At 52.3% G+C, this 18,914-nt stretch overlaps 3 pseudogenes; all 3 read left to right on the top strand.

The window, feature by feature from the left end:
* Positions 1 to 3,992: 3,992 nt before the first annotated feature.
* On the top strand, positions 3,993 to 6,438 carry LOC147964336 (L-type lectin-domain containing receptor kinase SIT2 pseudogene; annotated as a pseudogene).
* An 842-nt stretch (positions 6,439 to 7,280) lies between these two features.
* Positions 7,281 to 9,981, top strand: LOC125531251 (L-type lectin-domain containing receptor kinase SIT2 pseudogene; annotated as a pseudogene).
* A 1,272-nt stretch (positions 9,982 to 11,253) lies between these two features.
* LOC147964335 (uncharacterized) lies at positions 11,254 to 17,052 on the top strand (annotated as a pseudogene).
* Positions 17,053 to 18,914: the final 1,862 nt, after the last annotated feature.

Genomic DNA, 18,914 nt, shown 5'->3' with positions numbered 1-18,914 from the left:
CCAAAAATATTATCTTATCATATCTATGAGATCTCACTTTCGTAAGTGACCGTGAAGGGATTGACAACCCCTTTATTGCTTTGGTTGCAAGGATTTTATTTATTTGTGTAGGTGCGAGGGACTCGTGCGTGGCCTCCTATTGGATTGATACCTTGGTTCTCAAAAACTGAGGGAAATACTTACGCTACTTTGCTACATCACCCTTTCCTCTTCAAGGGAAAACCAACGCAGTGCTCAAGAGGTAGCACCGGGTTAACCGCCCCGGATGCAGATGTTCAACGATTGCATCGCGGAGCTTGGCATCCGCGAGCTTGAGCGAATGGTGGCCCGGTTCACCTGGACTAACCGCCAGGCGAACCCGACGCAGTCCGTTCTGGACCGCGTCCTAGTCTCTCCGGAGTGGGAACTCAGATGTCCCCTGGCCTCGCTACAGGCTATCACCCAGATCAGTTCTGATCATGTCCCCCTCCTCCTCTCCTCCATAGATGAACACCCCCTCCATCCCTCCTCGGTTCCGGTTTGAGCTCTTATGGATCAACCAGGCCGGATTCTGCGAGGCCGTTGCGACTAAGTGGACCGCCGCGCGCGATTCTCCTCACTATGCCATCTCCGCCGTGGACTCCTGGCAGTTCTGCGCCAAGCTTTCACGCCAATTTATGAAGGGTTGGGGCGCGAACCTCGGCCGTGATCTCCGTAACCGCAAGAAGGCCCTTCTGAGTGCCATCCAAGTCCTGGACGCCTGCGCTGACACTTCTGGGATCTCCCCGGACGAGTGGATGCTGAGATATGATCTCGAGGACTAGCTCTCGGTCATCTACTCGGATGAGGAGGCATACTGGCGGCTGCGTGGCACCCAACAGTGGGTGCTCCGTGGTGACGCTAAAACGGCTTACTTCCAGGCGATCGCCAATGGCCGATGTCGAGGGAACTCCATTCACTCCTTGTGGGACGGCGATACTCAGCTTGTTCGCCCCTCGGACATCCGAGCCCACGTAGACGGCTTCTATAAAGCCCTTTTCTCCCTACCCCTTTGGGTGGGGCTGCGCTGGCCCCCGACACCTGGTCGGGTGCCCAGCTAGTTTTCGACGAGGCCAATGTCGCCCTGGTGGCACCTTTCTCGGAGGAGGAGGTCCTAGCGGCGATCAAAGGAATGAACCCCTCCTCGGCTCCGGGCCCGGATGGATTGCCAGTCTCGTTCTTCAAAACATTCTGGCAAACCATCAAACCGGAAGTCATGGCCCTCTTCGACGAGTTCTTCTCTGGGACCAAGGACCTTGGGCGCCTAAACTATGGGATCATTACCCTCATCCCCAAGGTCCCGGGGGCCTCGGACATTCGCCAATTCCACCCGATCACGATGATCACCGTGATCTTCAGGATCTTGGCTAAAGGGTACGCCAATAGGGTGACCCTTCTAGCGGACTCTGTCACCCACCCCAACCAATCCGCCTTCATCCAAGGCCGGTTTATTTTGGATGGGGTGCTGGTCTTTCACGAAGTCCTCCATGAAGTCCAAGCCAAGAACCACCGCGCAGTCTTCCTAAAGCTCGACTTTCACAAAGCCTACGACACTGTCCATTGGCCCTTCCTTCGGGAAGTTTTGCTTCGAAAGGGCTTCGACGACCGCTGGGTGACCCGCATTATGCTACTCGTCACCTGCGGTCGGACGGCGGTCAACATCAACGGTGAGATCGGGCCTTACTTCCCCACCTTATGTGGGGTCCGCCAGGGTGACTCATTCTCCCCGTTTCTGTTCAACATGGTTGTCGATGCCCTCGCGGTCATCCTTGATAAGGCCAAAGCTTGCGGCCATATCTGCGGCATAGACCCCCACCTAGTGGGTGGGGGAGGGGTCTCCCTCATCCAATATGCGGACGACACCATAGTTATGGTAGAGGGCTCCGCGTCCGACATCGCCAACCTGAAGTTCCTCCTCCTGTGTTTCCAACAGATGTCTGGGCTCACCATCAACTTTGATAAGAGCGAAGTGATGGTCCTTGGCTATCCTTCGGAGGAGGCTTTATCCATTGCGGACCGGCTGAACTGCCGCATGGGTTCCTTCCCCACGACTTACTTGGGGATATCCATTAGTGATTCCAGGCTCACCGTTGCTGATCTCCGCCCAACGGTGACTAGGATGCAGCACCGAGTTGAACCCTGGAGGGGGAGGTGGTTGTCTAAAGCAGCCAGGGTCATCCTAATCAACTCTTCGCTTGCTAGCCTTCTCTGGTTTCTCATGAGCTTCTACGGCCTCCATGAGACCCTCCATCAGGAGGTTGCCAAATACCAGTCGAGGTTTTTTTGGGCTGGTGACGGCGACAAGCAGAAGTACCATATGGTGAGCTGGCCCGACATTTGCAAACCCAAAGACCAGGGTGGCCTTGGGATCTTGTCATCTCGGCGCATGAACATTGCTCTCCCGACCCGTTGGCTGTGACGTATCGCCAATGGGGAGCCTCTGGCTTACCATCATCCGTAATAAGTATCTTCGGGGCCAGCCTCTTGCCTTTTGCCAGCGTATGGGTGGATCCCAGTTCTGGCAGTCCGTGATCCAGTTTCTGCCAGTCCTTCGCATCGGCACGTCCATCTCAATTGGATCCGGGTCCTCGACCCTGTTCTGGTTCGATCGCTGGTTAGGGGACTCCCCCTGGCTGCGCGATTCCCAGAACTCTTTGCCATTGCGGCCGACCCTCGGGTCTCTGTCGAGACGGCCCTTATTGACTTAGGGCGTCTCGCTTTCCGGCGCCCCTTCGGCCCCCTCGAGGTGGCTGCTTGGGACTCCCTCCTACAAGACATCACCCTTATGCCGATGAACGTCGAGGAGGACCTGGATGCCCTTTCCTGGCGCCTTGAGCCGTCTGACCGCTTCTCCACGAAGTCGTTGTACGCCGCCATTGCGCCCTCGGCGGCCCCGGAGCCCTTTAGCCTGATCTGGGGCATCCGCCTAGCTCTGAAAATCAGGATTTTCCCGTGGCAATGGATCCATGGACGCCTCCCCTCTGGGGTTGAAGTCCTCAAGTGTAATGGCCCGGGCGATGGGATGTGTCCCATCTGTGGCACAATCGAGGATGCTAACCACATCTTCTTCTCGTGCTCTACTGCCCTGTTCCTGTGGGCTTGCTTCCGCGAAACGCTTTGGCGGCCGCTTAGCCGCCCTCAAGACAGGGACGTCATCACCACCCTCCTCACCGACCTCCGCTCGATGGCGCTCCGCGTGGCACCCCTGCTGTCGCCCCCTCCCCCAGAGCCGGACTAGGCCGTCCAGTAGATCTGCGGCGTGTGTGTTTTTGTGTTTAGAGCTTGTTGTGTTGTGCCCTCAGCATTGACCCTTATGTCTTCTATGTGTTCTTGTGGACCTCAGTGTGCGTCTGTGTGTGCTTTGTTGAATCTTGTTGGATGCTTCGCTTGGGCGGTATGCTTTATAATATAAAGCGGGGCGAAAGCCTTTTTCGGTACATCTAGCCGCCGCGGGGGATCCCCTCTTCCCTCCCTCGCCGCCGCCAGCGAGCGCAGCCGGGCGAAGCCTGATCTTACAGTCGTGGCGGAAAGAAATTATGTGAACAAGAACGCAGTAGAAAGGATAGGACTCGAAGCGAAATGGAGAATGTGGAAGAACAATGTGGAGGAATACAAAGAAGAACAAATTAAGAATGTAGACACTGAAGTAAGGAGATGAACAGGAAGCACACGAAGTGATAAACATATAAGATCCACCCATAGTGAAGAAGAGGAAAATACGGCAGTACATACGATGTATCTGTACAACACCAACATGTACTGTATATTGGAACTATTTCACGTATTCATAACGTAGAAACATTACCTGTCTTTTTACCTATTTTGAGAGCACACAAATGCACGAATCACGGCGCAATCGTATCCAAAACCGCGGAGTGAGCATGACACCTATGAAAACGTTTCTAGCTGATCGGGACTGCTATGGTTTCACACCCAAAGAAAACAGCATGCTCTGTACCCATCCAACGACTTTGGACATTGCCCGTCAAAGACGGCAGCGAAACTTCCTGCCCCATCCATGAGACGAGTAGTCAGTCTCACATGATGTTGTCGAGTAGACGACTATATTGATGAGCAGCAAGGACATGGTAAAAGTTAGACTAAAGCGACTCCCTTTGACCAAGGAAGTATTCCCTTCTGTTGCTTGATTGATGATTTGGGCAACTCTCGGCGAGTCTGAAGCAGAAAGGAAAGCACACAACTTTTGCTTCGCTTTGCACGTCCATGAAAGGCGAAACACGAAGTGAACAAGTGGCAACCATGCCTGCCAAGAAGCTCGTGCTCCTACGCCTCCTGCTCGTGGGGTTCATAATAAACCATGTAACCCGCACCGCCGGCGCCGGTGACGACGGCCACCAGTTCGTCTACTCCGGCTTCGCCGGCAGCAGCAACCTGCTCCTCGACGGCGCGGCGTCCGTGACTGGGAGCGGCCTCCTGGAGCTCACCAACGGCACGCTCCGCCAGAAAGGGCACGCCATCTACCCGACCCCGCTGCGCCTCCGCGGCCGCTCCTTCTCGGCCTCCTTCGTGTTCGGCATCCTGTCGGCCTACCCCGACGTGAGCGCCAACGGCATCGCGCTCTTCGTCGCGCCGACCACCAACTTCTCGGGCGCCATGGCGGCGCAGTACCTCGGCCTCCTCAACACCAGCAACAACGGCAACGCCACCAACCGCGTCTTCGCGGTGGAGCTGGACACCATGCAGAACAACGAGTTCAGGGACCTCAGCGACAACCACGTCGGGATCGACATCAACAGCCTCGTCTCCGCCAACTCCACCGTCGCCGGCTACTACGACGACGACGGCGGCGGCAGCGGCGGCGGGTTCCGCAACCTGACGCTCATCAGCCACGAGGCGATGCAGGTGTGGGTGGACTACGAGGGCGGGACCGGAAGGATCAACGTCACCCTGGCCCCCCTCAAGACGCGCAGGCCGGCGAGGCCGCTGCTCTCGGTGGTGCACGACCTCTCGGCGGTGATCCCGGACACCGCGTACATCGGCTTCTCGTCCTCGACGGGGCTGGTCAGCTCCCGGCACTACATCCTCGGATGGAGCTTCGCCGTGGACGGCCCCGCGCCCGCCATCGACATCGCCAAGCTGCCGAAGCTGCCCCGTGAATTCCCGAAGCCAAGGTCCAAGGCCATGGAGGTCATCCTGCCCATAGCCACCGCGGCGTTGGTCCTCTTGGTGGGGACGGCCCTCGTCCTCCTCAGGAGAAGGCAGCTGAAGTACGGTGAGCTGAGGGAGGAGTGGGAGGTGGAGTTCGGGCCGCACCGCTTCTCCTACAAGGATCTCTTCCGCGCCACGGAAGGGTTCAAGAAGAAGAACCTGCTCGGGGTAGGAGGGTTCGGGAAGGTGTACCGAGGAGTTCTTCCGGCGTCCAAATGCGAGATCGCCGTGAAGAGGGTGTCGCACAGCTCGAAGCAGGGCATGAAGGAGTTCGTCGCCGAGATCGTGAGCATAGGGCGGATGCAGCACCCCAACCTCGTCCAGCTGCTCGGCTACTGCCGCCGGCGAGGTGAGCTGCTTCTGGTGTACGAGTACATGCCAAACGGGAGCCTCGACAAGTACCTGTATTCCCAACCTCAAGAGGCCGACAAGCACAATGGTACTCTGAATCTAAACTGGGTTCAGAGGCTTGGTATCATCAAAGGGATTGCGTCGGGATTGATCTACCTCCACGAGGAGTGGGAGAAGGTCGTCGTCCATCGGGACATCAAGGCCAGCAACGTGTTGCTCGACAAGGGCATGAATGGCCGGCTCGGCGACTTCGGGCTCGCGATGCTGTATGACCACAGTGCCGACCCGGAGACCTCGCATGTTGTTGGAACCATAGGGTACCTAGCCCCGGAGATCGGCCGCACCAGCAAAGCAACCATCCTGACCGACGTGTTTGCCTTCGGCATATTCGTGCTGGAGGTCACCTGTGGGCAGAAGCCCATCATGCAAGGTTCGAAGGATGATCAGCTCATGCTGGCAGACTGGGTGGTGGAGCACTGGAACAGAGGCTCACTGGTTGAGACGGTTGACACCAAGCTCCAAGGTGAATACGATGTCGATGAGGCGTGTGTGGTGCTGAAGGTGGGGTTGTTATGCTCCCACCCATTTCCTGAAGCAAGGCCTACTATGCGGCAGGTCTTGCAGTACGTGAATGGTGATATGCCGGTGCCGGAACTAGTTCCGGCGCACCTGAGCCTCCAGATGCTGGCGTTCATGCAGAATGAAGGGTTCGATTCGTACATCATGTCGTATCCTTCGTCGGTGGAGAGCATTAACAGCCTCACTAGCCTTGTGCACGAGAGATAAGATATGATGTTAACATTGGTTTCTTTGCATGTATTCCTTGTCTCTTGTATATGGGCAATTAAGCTCATACTTTGTATGGTATATTTTCTCACCAATATATATGCGTTGCCTGAATGGTGGTGTGCTAATGCGGGAGATTTTAAGCTCTTTTAGGGGGAAATTGTGCCCTACATACATTTGTTTTTTTCTTGGCATGATGAGTAGTATACGAGAAGAAGAGGGAGAATCAGTTTTTCTTCCTTACATAAGTTCATTCTTTTTCTTTTGCGGTAGACACAAATCCATTCATAGAGAGGCAATAGGTTATTTCATATTTTCATGCTTAATCTCTTCTCGCTTGATGTATTTTAGCAAAACTGTAAAATAAATCAGGTACATATACATCAATGCATCCGAAACAAATCAACCTTTGACCGTTTTTTAAGTGCAACAGTTAATTTCGTTGAAATTTTTAACCACACAAATCCATTTATAGAGAGGCAATACTCCCTCCGTTCGTAAATATAAGTCTTTTTAGAGATTCAAATGAACTACAATATACGGATGTATGTAGACATATTTTAAAATGTAGATTCATTCATTTTGTTTTGTATGTAGTCATTTGTTGGAATATCTAAAAGACTTATATTTGGGAAACGGAGGGAGTAGTTAATTTCCGACTTTCATGCTTAATCTCTTCTCGCTTGATGTGCTTTAGCAAAATGTAAAATAAATCAGCTACATGTACATCAATGCATATGTAATAAATCAACCTTAGACATTTTTTTTAAAGTGCCGTTGCACATTGTTTTGCATAGAACATGGCAAGTTGCCCAGCTGATGCGACACCATTGTTTGGATCATCGAAACTAAATTTTCCTTGGGTCCAAAACACCAGTTGTCACCGTGGGCCTGACCTGAGGTGAGCATGCTGGTGTGGCATTAGGCAACCCTATTCCAGACGGCATTGTTAATTAATCAATCAACATCATGCCACTTGTGCAAGGCTGGGACGTAGCAGCAAGTATAGTGGAATGTAGTAACCTGAGAAAACATACTGTATGTTGGAAATGATAAGATAAGAAGAGTTGGCGGTACTCATCTTTCAGACGATCCAAGGTGATCGATGAACACTGGACTTTTATCACACCCACACAGCGACGGCTCGGGGGTACACTGTTCGTAGTCGGCGTCGTCATGGTAGCTGCGTCCTTGTTTGACTTGGACTGATTGGCTGACTCCATTGGTCGTTTCCTGCGTTTTTCTCCCGCGGGCAGCAGGCCTGCATGTGGTTCACCTTCCTTCTGATCGACGTCCAAACATACACGTCGCCGTCTCCCTCCGGACTAGCCGCCGCCCGCCGGCCGGTGTGGTCGTCGGTTCACACTGCTGCGTCTGCGTGCGTGTGAGCTAGGTAGTCCTTGTCCAATGAAATCAGTCCGCCATTGATGACGTGACTTTCACACAACCTCGCGGAGACGCATTCTACAACTCTTCACAAAGGTGCCTCGTCACTTCTTCAGAATGGCGATGGTGCGCATGTCCTTCCTCCTCCTGATCCCCTTCCTCTCCGCCGGAATCATCCTTCCACTTCCACTTCTACCCGTCGCTGCCGCCGCTGACGCCGACGACGGCGAGCAGTTCGTCTACACCGGCTTCACCGGCTCGAGCCTCGCCCTCGACGGCGCCGCCACCATCACGGCGGGCGGCCTCGTGGAGCTGACCAACGCCACCACCCACCAGAAGGGCCACGCGTTCCACCCGGCCCCCCTGCGCCTCCGCGGGTCCCCGGACGGCGCGGTGCGGTCCTTCTCGGTCGCCTTCGTCTGCGGCATCGTCTCCAGCTACACGGACTTCAGCACCCACGGCATGGCCCTCGTCTTCGCGCCCGGCGTCAAGAGCCTGTCGGACGGGCTAACGGACCAGTACCTCGGCGTCACCAACGTCCAGAACGACGGCAGCCAGGCCAACCACCTGTTCGCCGTGGAGCTCGACACCGTGCAGAACATCGAGTTCCGCGACATCAACGCCAACCACGTCGGCATCGACATCAACGGCCTCAGCTCTGTCCAGTCCCACGAGGCTGGCTACTACGACGACGGTAACGGCGGCGGCTTCCGGAATGTAAGCCTCATCAGCCGCGATGCGCTCCAAGTGTGGGTGGACTACGACAGGGTGACCACCCGGATTGATGTCACCATGGCTCCCCTTGGGATGGCGAGACCCAGCAGGCCATTGGTCAGCGCGATCCGCAACCTGTCGACGGTGCTGACGGAGCCGTCGTACATCGGCTTCTCGTCGTCGACGGGCCCGGTGAACTCCCGGCACTACGTTCTTGGCTGGAGCCTGGGCATAGACAGACCTGCCCCGGCGATCGACGCGGCCAAGCTGCCAAAGCTGCCGCAGCTGGGACCCAAGCCTCGCTCAAGGGTTCTGGAGATAACCCTGCCGATAGCAAGCGCGGTGGTCGTCCTCGTCGCCGGCGCCGCCTTGGTTCTGCTTGTGAGAAGGCGCCTGAGGTACACGGAGGTGCGGGAAGATTGGGAGGTGGAGTTCGGGCCGCACCGGTTCGCGTACAAAGACCTGTTCCATGCCACCAATGGGTTCAAGGAGAAGCACCTGCTTGGCGCAGGAGGCTTCGGCATGGTGTACAAGGGAGTGCTTCAGGCGTCCGGGGTGGAGATCGCCGTGAAGAAGGTGTCCCATGGATCCAACCAAGGAATGAAGGAGTTCATCGCCGAGATCGTAAGTATTGGCCGCATCAAGCACCGTAACCTGGTGCAGCTACTTGGCTATTGCCGGCGGAAAGATGAGCTCATCCTGGTGTACGATTACATGCCGAACGGTAGCCTGGACAAGTATCTGTACGGCCAAGGAGATGGAGATGGTCTCACTTTGGACTGGGCTCAAAGATTGCAAGTCATCAAAGGGGTCGCTTGTGGATTACACTACCTGCACGAGAGGTGGGAGAAAGTCGTCATCCACCGAGACGTCAAGACAAGCAATGTGCTTCTTGACAAGGAAATGAATGGACGGCTAGGCGATTTTGGGCTTGCAAAGCTGTACGAGCATGGCACCAACCCACAAACAACACGTGTGGTTGGAACCACGGGGTACCTAGCACCGGAGCTAGTGAGAACGGGGAAAGCCACCCCTCTGACAGACGCTTTCGCCTTCGGAACTTTCATGCTCGAGGTCGCTTGCGGACGACGACCAATCAAGCAAGACGAGAAAGGCAACCAAATCTTGTTGGCAGATTGGGTACTCGAGCACTTGCATAGAGAGTCACTCGTCGAGGCAGCAGATCCAAGGCTGCAACACGAGTACAACTCCGATGAGGTGTGCCTAAGTCTCAAGATTGGACTACTCTGCTCACACCCGTCTCCCTCTGCAAGGCCCACGATGCAGCAAGTTTTGCAGTATCTTGATGGAGAATTGCCACTCCCGGAGATGGCACGCGCAACCTTGAACTTCAATTTGTTAGCTCTTAAGGAAAGAAAGGAGTTGCATTCCATGTCAAGCCCATTCTCATCGACGGCGATGACCGTTGGCACCATATCTGACCTTTCTGGCGGAAGATGACACATATGATGTTTGATTTTAGTATTGTATCTCGAATCCTTAGCACCTTCTTTAAAATAGTATTACGCCGATCAAATTATCAGGTGGCATACGATATTATGATAGGAGGACCTTGTTAACCGTGTTTAGAGTTCCTTAACAACATATTCTGGTTTGATCTTCTATAAATTAATTTTCATTTTCCTTGTCACTTCATAGTTCAGATTTCAATGATTGCAAGGAAGTAAGAGGTGGATAAATATGAGCAAATCCATTCCATGCATTATTTTTCATATAATGTTTCGACTTTACATGACAACTATTCTTGTCAGATAGGATTTAGAACGAAATCAGTTGGATTTGTATGAAATGTATTTTAAATGAACAGGAAGTTGCAATTTTACTTTTAGTATGGTTACAAGTTAAGACCACTACATTCCCTGGTCTACTTCCAAGTTCCAGCTCAGAGCAAATTATGCACACTCATACACCATGGCCTCCCCTAAGCTCTTATTCCTCCTCATCAGTGTCATCATCTCCATGCCAATCACTTGTACTTGTAACCAAACAATATCCTCTAGCTCTTCAATGCAGTGTACATACACATGGGATTCAGAAGCATATGATACAAACATTCGAGAGAGAAGCCACTCATGAGAGCGACTGTCATTCACCTCCTCTCCAACTAGCACCGCCACCACCACTTCTTCCATAGTTGCTCGGCTGTCCACCACACCTACTACTTCTACAAAACCAGGTTCAGCGTACCCCCCCCCCCCTGCCGCCCCCGGGAAAGTACCCGGTGCTCCCAGCCTTGGGGTACTCCCAGTGCTCCAATGTCAAAAAAGCATTTTTAAATGTTTCAAAAAATTCCAAAAAATATTGTGAGTGTTCACAATGAATGTGACTACAAGCCCTAAAAATTTCAGGTCTAAACTCGGAACGCACATTGAGAAACAAAAAAGTGAAATCTAGTATGAATAGTGTAAAGAAGAGACAAAAGCAACATTGATACTATGCAGATCTGGATTTGTCGTTTTTGTTTCTGAATGTACTCCCTCCGTCCCATAATGTAAGACGTTTTTTGCCACTACACTAGTGGCAAAAAACGTCTTACATTATGGGACGGAGGGAGTACGTTTTAATTTTTGACCTGAAATTTTTAGGGGATATAGTGACATTCCTTATGAACATTTATTTTTTTCCGGAAATTTTTCAAACATTTAAAAATGTATTTTGACATTGGAGCACTGGGAGTACCCCATGGCTGGAGCACTGGATACTCCCCCCCCCCCCCCCCCTCACCCCAGCCCTGGTCCTCGGCGTGTCAGAAGAAGAGGTCGTCATAGAGCTTCACCGAATGCGGATGGCGAGGACTATGAGGGTCCGATGAGAGGGACACAACACTGTGTAGAAGCTGGTGACGCGGATCTACGTTCTCAATGGTTATTGTCCTCAATGGGCCCGGTGAACTCCTGTCACTACGTTCTCGGCTGGAGCCTGGGCATAGATAGGCCTGTGCCTGCGATTGACGCCTCCAAGCTGCCGAAATTGCCGTAGCTGGGGTCCAAGCCTCGCTCAAGAGTTCTGGAGATGACCCTGCCAATAGCAAGCGCGATTGTCGTCCTCGTCGCCGGTGCCGCCTTAGGTCTTCTTGTGAGAAGGCGCCTGAGGTACACCGAGGTGCGGGAAGATTGGAAGATGGAGTTCGGGCCGCACCGGTTCGCGTATAAAGATCTGTTACATGCCACAAACGGGTCCAAGGACAAGCACCTGCTTGGCGCAGGAGGCTTCGGCATGGTGTACAAGGGGGTGCTTCCGGCGTCCGGAGTGGAGATCGCGGTGAAGAAGGTGTCCCATGGATCCAAGCAAGGAATGAAGGAGTTCATCGGCGAGATCGTAAGTATTGGCCGCATCAAGCACCGTAACCTCGTGCAGTTACTTGGCTATTGCCGGCGAAAAGATGAGCTCATCTTGGTGAATGATTACATGCCGAACGGTAGCCTGGACAAGTATCTGTACAACCAAGGAGATGGAGATGGTCTCACTTTGGACTGGGCTCAAAGATTGCAAGTCATCAAAGGGGTCGCTTGTGGCTTACACTACCTGCATGAGAGGTGGGAGAAAATCGTCATCCACCGAGACGTGAAGTCAAGCAATGTGCTTCTTGACAAGGAAATGAATGGACGGATAGGCGATTTTGGGCTTGCAAAGTTGTATGAGCATGGCACCAACCCACAAACAACACGTGTGGTTGGAACCACGGGGTACCTAGCACCGGAGCTAGTGAGAACGGGGAAAGCCACCCCTCTGACAGACGCTTTCGCCTTCGGAACTTTCATGCTCGAGGTCGCTTGCGGACGACGACCAATCAAGAAAGATGAGCAAGGCAACCAAATCTTGTTGCCGGATTGGGTACTCGAGCACTTGCATAGAGAGTCACTCGTCGAGGCAGCGGATCCAAGGCTGCAACACGAGTACAACTCCGATGAGGTGTGCCTAATTCTCAAGATTGGACTACTCTGCTCACACCTGTCTCCCTCTGCAAGGCCCACGATGCATCAAGTTTTGTAGTATCTTGATGGAGAATTGCCACTCCCGGAGATGACACGCGCAACCTTGAACTTCAATTTGTTAGCTCTTAAGGAAAGAAAGGAGTTGCATTCCATGTCAAGCCCATTCTCATCGACGGCGATGACCGTTGGCACCATATCTGACCTTTCTGGCGGAAGATGACACATATGATGTTTGATTTTAGTATTGTATCTCGAATCCTTAGCACCTTCTTTAAAATAGTATTACGCCGATCAAATTATCAGGTGGCATACGATATTATGATAGGAGGACCTTGTTAACCGTGTTTAGAGTTCCTTAACAACATATTCTGGTTTGATCTTCTATAAATTAATTTTCATTTTCCTTGTCACTTCATAGTTCAGATTTCAATGATTGCAAGGAAGTAAGAGGTGGATAAATATGAGCAAATCCATTCCATGCATTATTTTTCACATAATGTTTCGACTTTACATGACAACTATTCTTATCAGACAGGATTTAGAACGAAATCAGTTGGATTTGTATGAAATGTATTTTAAATGAACAGGAAGTTGCAATTTTACTTTTAATATGGTTACAAGTTAAGACCACTACATTCCCTGGTCTACTTCCAAGTTCCAGCTCAGAGCAAATTATGCACACTCATACACCATGGCCTCCCCTAAGCTCTTATTCCTCCTCATCAGTGTCATCATCTCCATGCCAATCACTTGTACTTGTAACCAAACAATATCCTCTAGCTCTTCAATGCAGTGTACATACACATGGGATTCAGAAGCATATGATACAAACATTCGAGAGAGAAGCCACTCATGAGAGCGACTGTCATTCACCTCCTCTCCAACTAGCACCGCCACCACCACTTCTTCCATAGTTGCTCGGCTGTCCACCACACCTACTACTTCTACAAAACCAGGTTCAGCGTACCCCACCCCCCCCGCCGCCCCCGGGAAAGTACCCGGTGCTCCCAGCCTTGGGGTACTCCCAGTGCTCCAATGTCAAAAAAGCATTTTTAAATGTTTCAAAAAATTCCAAAAAATATTGTGAGTGTTCACAATGAATGTGACTACAAGCCCTAAAAATTTCAGGTCTAAACTCGGAACGCACATTGAGAAACAAAAAAGTGAAATCTAGCATGAATAGTGTAAAGAAGAGACAAAAGCAACATTGATACTATGCAGATCTGGATTTGTCGTTTTTGTTTTTGAATGTACTCCCTCCGTCCCATAATGTAAGACGTTTTTTGCCACTAGTGTTTTTTGCCAGTACACTAGTGGCAAAAAACATCTTACATTATGGGACGGAGGGAGTACGTTTTAATTTTTGACCTGAAATTTTTAGGGGATATAGTGACATTCCTTATGAACATTTATTTTTTCCGGAAATTTTTCAAACATTTAAAAATGTATTTTGACATTGGAGCACTGGGAGTACCCCATGGCTGGAGCACTGGATACCCCCCCCCCCCCCCCCCCGCCTCACCCCAGCCCTGGTCCTCGGCGTGTCAGAAGAAGAGGTCGTCATAGAGCTTGACCGAATGCGGATGGCGAGGACTATGAGGGTCCCGTGAGAGGGACACAACACTCTGTAGAAGCTGGTGACGCGGATCTACGTTCTCAACGGTTATTGTCCTCGACGGGCCCGGTGAACTTCTTGTTGGGGAACGTAGTAATTTCAAAAAAATTCCTACGCACACGCAAGATCATGGTGATGCATCGCAATGAGAGGGGATAGTTTTGTCTACGTACCCTCGTAGACCGGAAGCGGAAGCGTTAGAACAACGCGGTTGATGTAGTCGTACGTCTTCACGGCTCGACCGATCAAGCACCGAAACTACGGCACCTCCGAGTTCTAGCACACGTTCAGTTCGATGACGATCCCTGGACTCCGATCCAGCAGAATGTCGGGGAAGAGTTCCGTCAGCACGATGGCGTGCTGACGATCTTGATGTTCTACCGTCACAGGGCTTCGCCTAAGCACCGCTACAATATTATCGAGGATTATGGTGGAAGGGGGCACCGCACACGGCTAAGAGATCAATGATCAATTGTTGTGTCTTTGGGGTGCCCCCTGCACCCGTATATAAAGGAGCAAGGGAGGAGGAGGCCGGCCCTAGGAGAGGGCGCGCCAAGTGTGGAGTCCTACTAGGACTCCCTAGTCCTAGTAGGATTCCACCTCCCATATGGAATAGGAAAAGAGGAAGGGAAAAGGAGAAGGAAGGAAGGGGGCGCCCCCCTTCCCTTGTCCAATTCGGACCAGACCAAGGGGAGGGGTGCGGCCACCCTTGAGGCCCTTTTCCTTCTTTCCCGTATGGCCCAATAAGGCCCAATACGTATTCCCGTAACTTTCCGGTACTCCGAAAAATACCCGAATCACTCGGAACCTTTCCGATGTCCGAATATAGTCGTCCAATATATCGATCTTTACGTCTCGACCATTTCGAGACTCCTCGTCATGTCCCCGATCTCATCCGGGACTCCGAACTCCTTCGGTACATAAAAACTCATAAACTCATAATATAACTGTCATCGAAACCTTAAGCGTGCGGACCCTACGGGTTCGAGAACAATGTAGACATGACCGAGACACGTCTTCGGTCAATAACCAATAGCGGAACCTGGATGCTCATATTGGCTCCCGCATATTCTACGAAGATCTTTATCAGTCAGACCGCATAACAACATATGTTGTTCCCTTTGTCATCGGTATGTTACTTGCCCGAGATTCGATCGTCGGTATCTCAATACCTAGTTCAATCTCGTTACCGTCAAGTCTCTTTACTTGTTCCGTAACACATCATCCCGCAACTAACTCATTAGTTGCAATGCTTGCAAGGCTTTAAGTGATGTGCATTACCGAGAGGGCCCAGAGATACCTCTCCGACAATCAGAGTGACAAATCCTAATCTCGAAATACGCCAACCCAAAAAGTACCTTCGGAGACACCTGTAGAGCACCTTTATAATCACCCAATTACGTTGTGACATTTGGTAGCACACAAAGTGTTCCTCCGGTAAACGGGAGTTGCATAATCTCATAGTCATAGGAACATGTATAAGTCACGAAGAAAGCAATAGCAACAAACTAAATGATCAAGTGCTAAGCTAATGGAATGGGTCAAGTCAATCACATCATTCTCCTAATGATGTGATCTCGTTAATCAAATGACAACTCATGTCTATGGTTAGGAAATATAACCATCTTTGATCAACGAGCTAGTCAAGTAGAGGCATAGTAGTGACACTCTGTTTGTCTATGTATTCACACATGTATTATGTTTCCGGTTAATACAATTCTAGCATGAATAATAAACATTTATCATGATATAAGGAAATAAATAATAACTTTATTATTGCCTCTAGGGCATATTTCCTTCACTCCTGTCACTACGTTCTCGGTTGGAGCCTGGGCATAGACAGGCCTGCGCCTGCGATTGACGCCTCCAAGCTGCCGAAATTGCCGCAGCTGGGGTCCAAGCCTCGCTCAAGAGTTCTGGAGATGACCCTACCAATAGCAAGCGCGGTTGTTGTCCTCGTCGCCGGCGCCGCCTTGGTTCTGCTTGTGAGAAGGCGCCTGAGGTACACCGAGGTGCGGGAAGATTGGGAGATGGAGTTCGGGCCGCACCGGTTCGCGTATAAAGATCTGTTACATGCCACAAACGGGTTCAAGGACAAGCACCTGCTTGGTGCAGGAGGCTTCGGCATGGTGTACAAGGGGGTGCTTCCGGTGTCCGGGGTAGAGATCGCCGTGAAGAAGGTGTCCCATGGATCCAAGAAAGGGGTGAAGGAGTTCATCACGGAGATCGTAAGTATTGGCCGCATCAAACACCGCAATCTCGTGCAGTTACTTGGCTATTGCCGGTGTAAAGATGAGCTCATTTTGGTGTATGCCAAATGGTAGCCTAGACAAGTATCTCTACAACCAAGGAGATGGAGATGGCCTCACATTGGACTGGGCTCAAAGATGTCAAGTGATCAAAGGGGTTGACTGTGGATTACACTACCTGCACGAGAGGTGGGAGAATGTCGTCATTCACCGAGACGTCAAGACAAGCAACGTGCTCCTCAACAAGGAAATGAATGGACGGCTAGGAGATTTTGGGCTTGCAAAGCTGTATGAGCATGGCACCAACCCACAAACAACACGTGTGGATGGAACCACGGGGTACTTAGCGCCGGAGCTAGTGAGAACGGGGAAAGCCACCCCTGTAATAGACGGTTTCGCCTTCGGAACATTCATGCTCGAGGTCACTTGCGGACGAAGGCCGATCAAGCAAGACGAGCAAGGCAACCAAATCTTGTTGGCAGACTGGGTACACGAGCACTTGCATAGTGAGTCACTCGTCGAGGCAGCAGATCCAAGGCTGCAAGGCGAGTACAACTCTGACGAGGTGTGCCTAATTCTCAAGATTGGACTGCTTTGCTCTCACCCATCTCCCTCTGCAAGGCCCACGATGCAACAAGTTTTGCAGTATCTTGATGGAGAACTGCCACTCCCGGAGATGACACACTCAACCTTGAGCTTTAACTTGTTAGCTCTTAGGGAAAGAAAGGAGTTGCATTCCATGTCAAGGCCATTCTCATCTACGGCGATGACCGTCGGCACCATATCTGACCTCTCTGGCGGAAGATGACACTCATGGTGTTTGATTTTAATATTATATCATGTCCTTGCTCAAGTTGTTAACACCTTTAAATAATATTATGATACTTAAAATATTGGATGACATATGACATGATAAGTGGATCTTGTTAACCGTATTTAGGGCACCTTAACAAACATATTCTGGTTTTGATATTATGTAAATTCATTTTCATTTTCATTTTTACTATCACATCATAGTTCAAACTTCAATGATTGCTTGGAAATAGGAGGTGGGTAAATGTTGGCAAATAGATTACGTGCATTCTTTCTTGCATAAGGTTTCGAGTTTACTTGGAAACTATTCTTGTCGGACATGGTTTAGAATGAAATCAGTTGGATTTGTATGGAATGTTTTTTTACAACTTAGACCACTACACTCCCTGGTCTACTTTCAAGTTAAACAGCCACACACACACACTCAAAGCTCTTAGAGCATCCACACCCAGACTCGTCGAACACTCCCTATACGTCCGGGGGGATGGCTCGGTTAGTGACCGGTCATAAAAGCATGACCCAGTCGCATGGCCCTCCGCCACTCCCAGGAGGAGTGCGCCCGCCCGTAGTTAGAGATTGATCCGGCTGGAATCCATTGCATTGGCACAAATGGCGCTCGAGTCTATCGGGGCTGGTGGCTCGAGGTGTGTGCCCTCTGCATCACCAGACGTGGTGAGGTTCGTCTCTCCCCCAAACTCTGGTGTGGACGCACACGAGGGTTATAGGGAGGGGTGTGCCCGTCATGTGAGGCAATGGGCGCGGGAGGCCGAGGCCTGCCTCGTTGCCGACATGACCTTGAACGAGGAAGTCATCTGTGTCCACAACTCCACATCCTCTAGAAGTGAAAAAAGAGGAGGACGCGCTCCCCGCGCGAGAACATAACCGGGCGGTCCATGGCATGGCTGGACTACCCTCCAAAAAGAAGGAGGATAATAGGGATGGGTCGGACAACTCCGATGATGGGGCTCGATCCATTTTGCGACTTCGAGCTCCACTTCTGCGACTAAGAGCATCTCCAGCCGTTGAGCCGCCCAGGAGGCATTTTTTCGCCGCCTGGGGGGCTGCCAGCGAAAACTTTGGCATGGGAATGAAAATATCCCTAGTCGTTTCCACCCCCTACTCCCCAAGCGAGGCCGTGCCCGTCCTCCGGGCTGCGCTCCGCGACACGCTCGGCGAGGCCGTGAGCGCCGTTGGGGCCGTCGCCGGCCTGGAGCTCGGCGTCGGGGCGTTTGACGGCGGCGTCGAAGACGAGCCCAAGCGCGTCCGTTCCTGGCGGCGGAGGCCAAGTACGCGGCTGCCTCGCCCCGCCCCGCCACCGCGACGACGCCCCACGCCGCACAGCCGTGCCCCGGTGGCGGTGGTCGCGTCGGAGTGCGCGTCACTCGCGCAAGGCATCTGCATCTGCTACTGCGAGGCTGCATGTGTCGGTGCGCCAACTACTGCGAGGCTGCCTGTGCCGATGGCCGGGCCGGCATCGAGGAGGAGAAGATGGGAAGCGTGCATGGCCGGTGCGGCCGAGGATGTCGATGACCCGGCAGAACCCCGACAATGCTTGGTCCGCGATCTCCCCGAGCAGCGGCGACGCGCAGTCGGCGTGGGGGGAGAGTGACGCGGCGAGGAGCTCGAGGTTGCGGAGTCCTCGGCGGCGGCCTCATGGAAGGCCAGCTGCTACTCCCCGTCTAGGGCGCATGCATGGCACCAGGTGCATGGCTCCGGGCCGGGGCCGCTCGTGGCCTCCGCGCTGGGGGCCGGCCGTGCTCGCATGCTCGGGGCCGGCGCCGCCTATGGCCGGCGTGCCCGGTGCCGGGGCCACCCGTGGAGGAGAAATGCCTCGTCCGCAGCGGCGGCGTGGGGCCA

This window comes from Triticum urartu, chromosome 6A (genome assembly GCF_056163025.1).
Source record: "Triticum urartu cultivar PI428250 chromosome 6A, HENAU_Tu73, whole genome shotgun sequence".
Lineage (NCBI taxonomy): Eukaryota > Viridiplantae > Streptophyta > Magnoliopsida > Poales > Poaceae > Triticum > Triticum urartu.
This window is presented reverse-complemented; position numbering and strand designations above follow the sequence as displayed.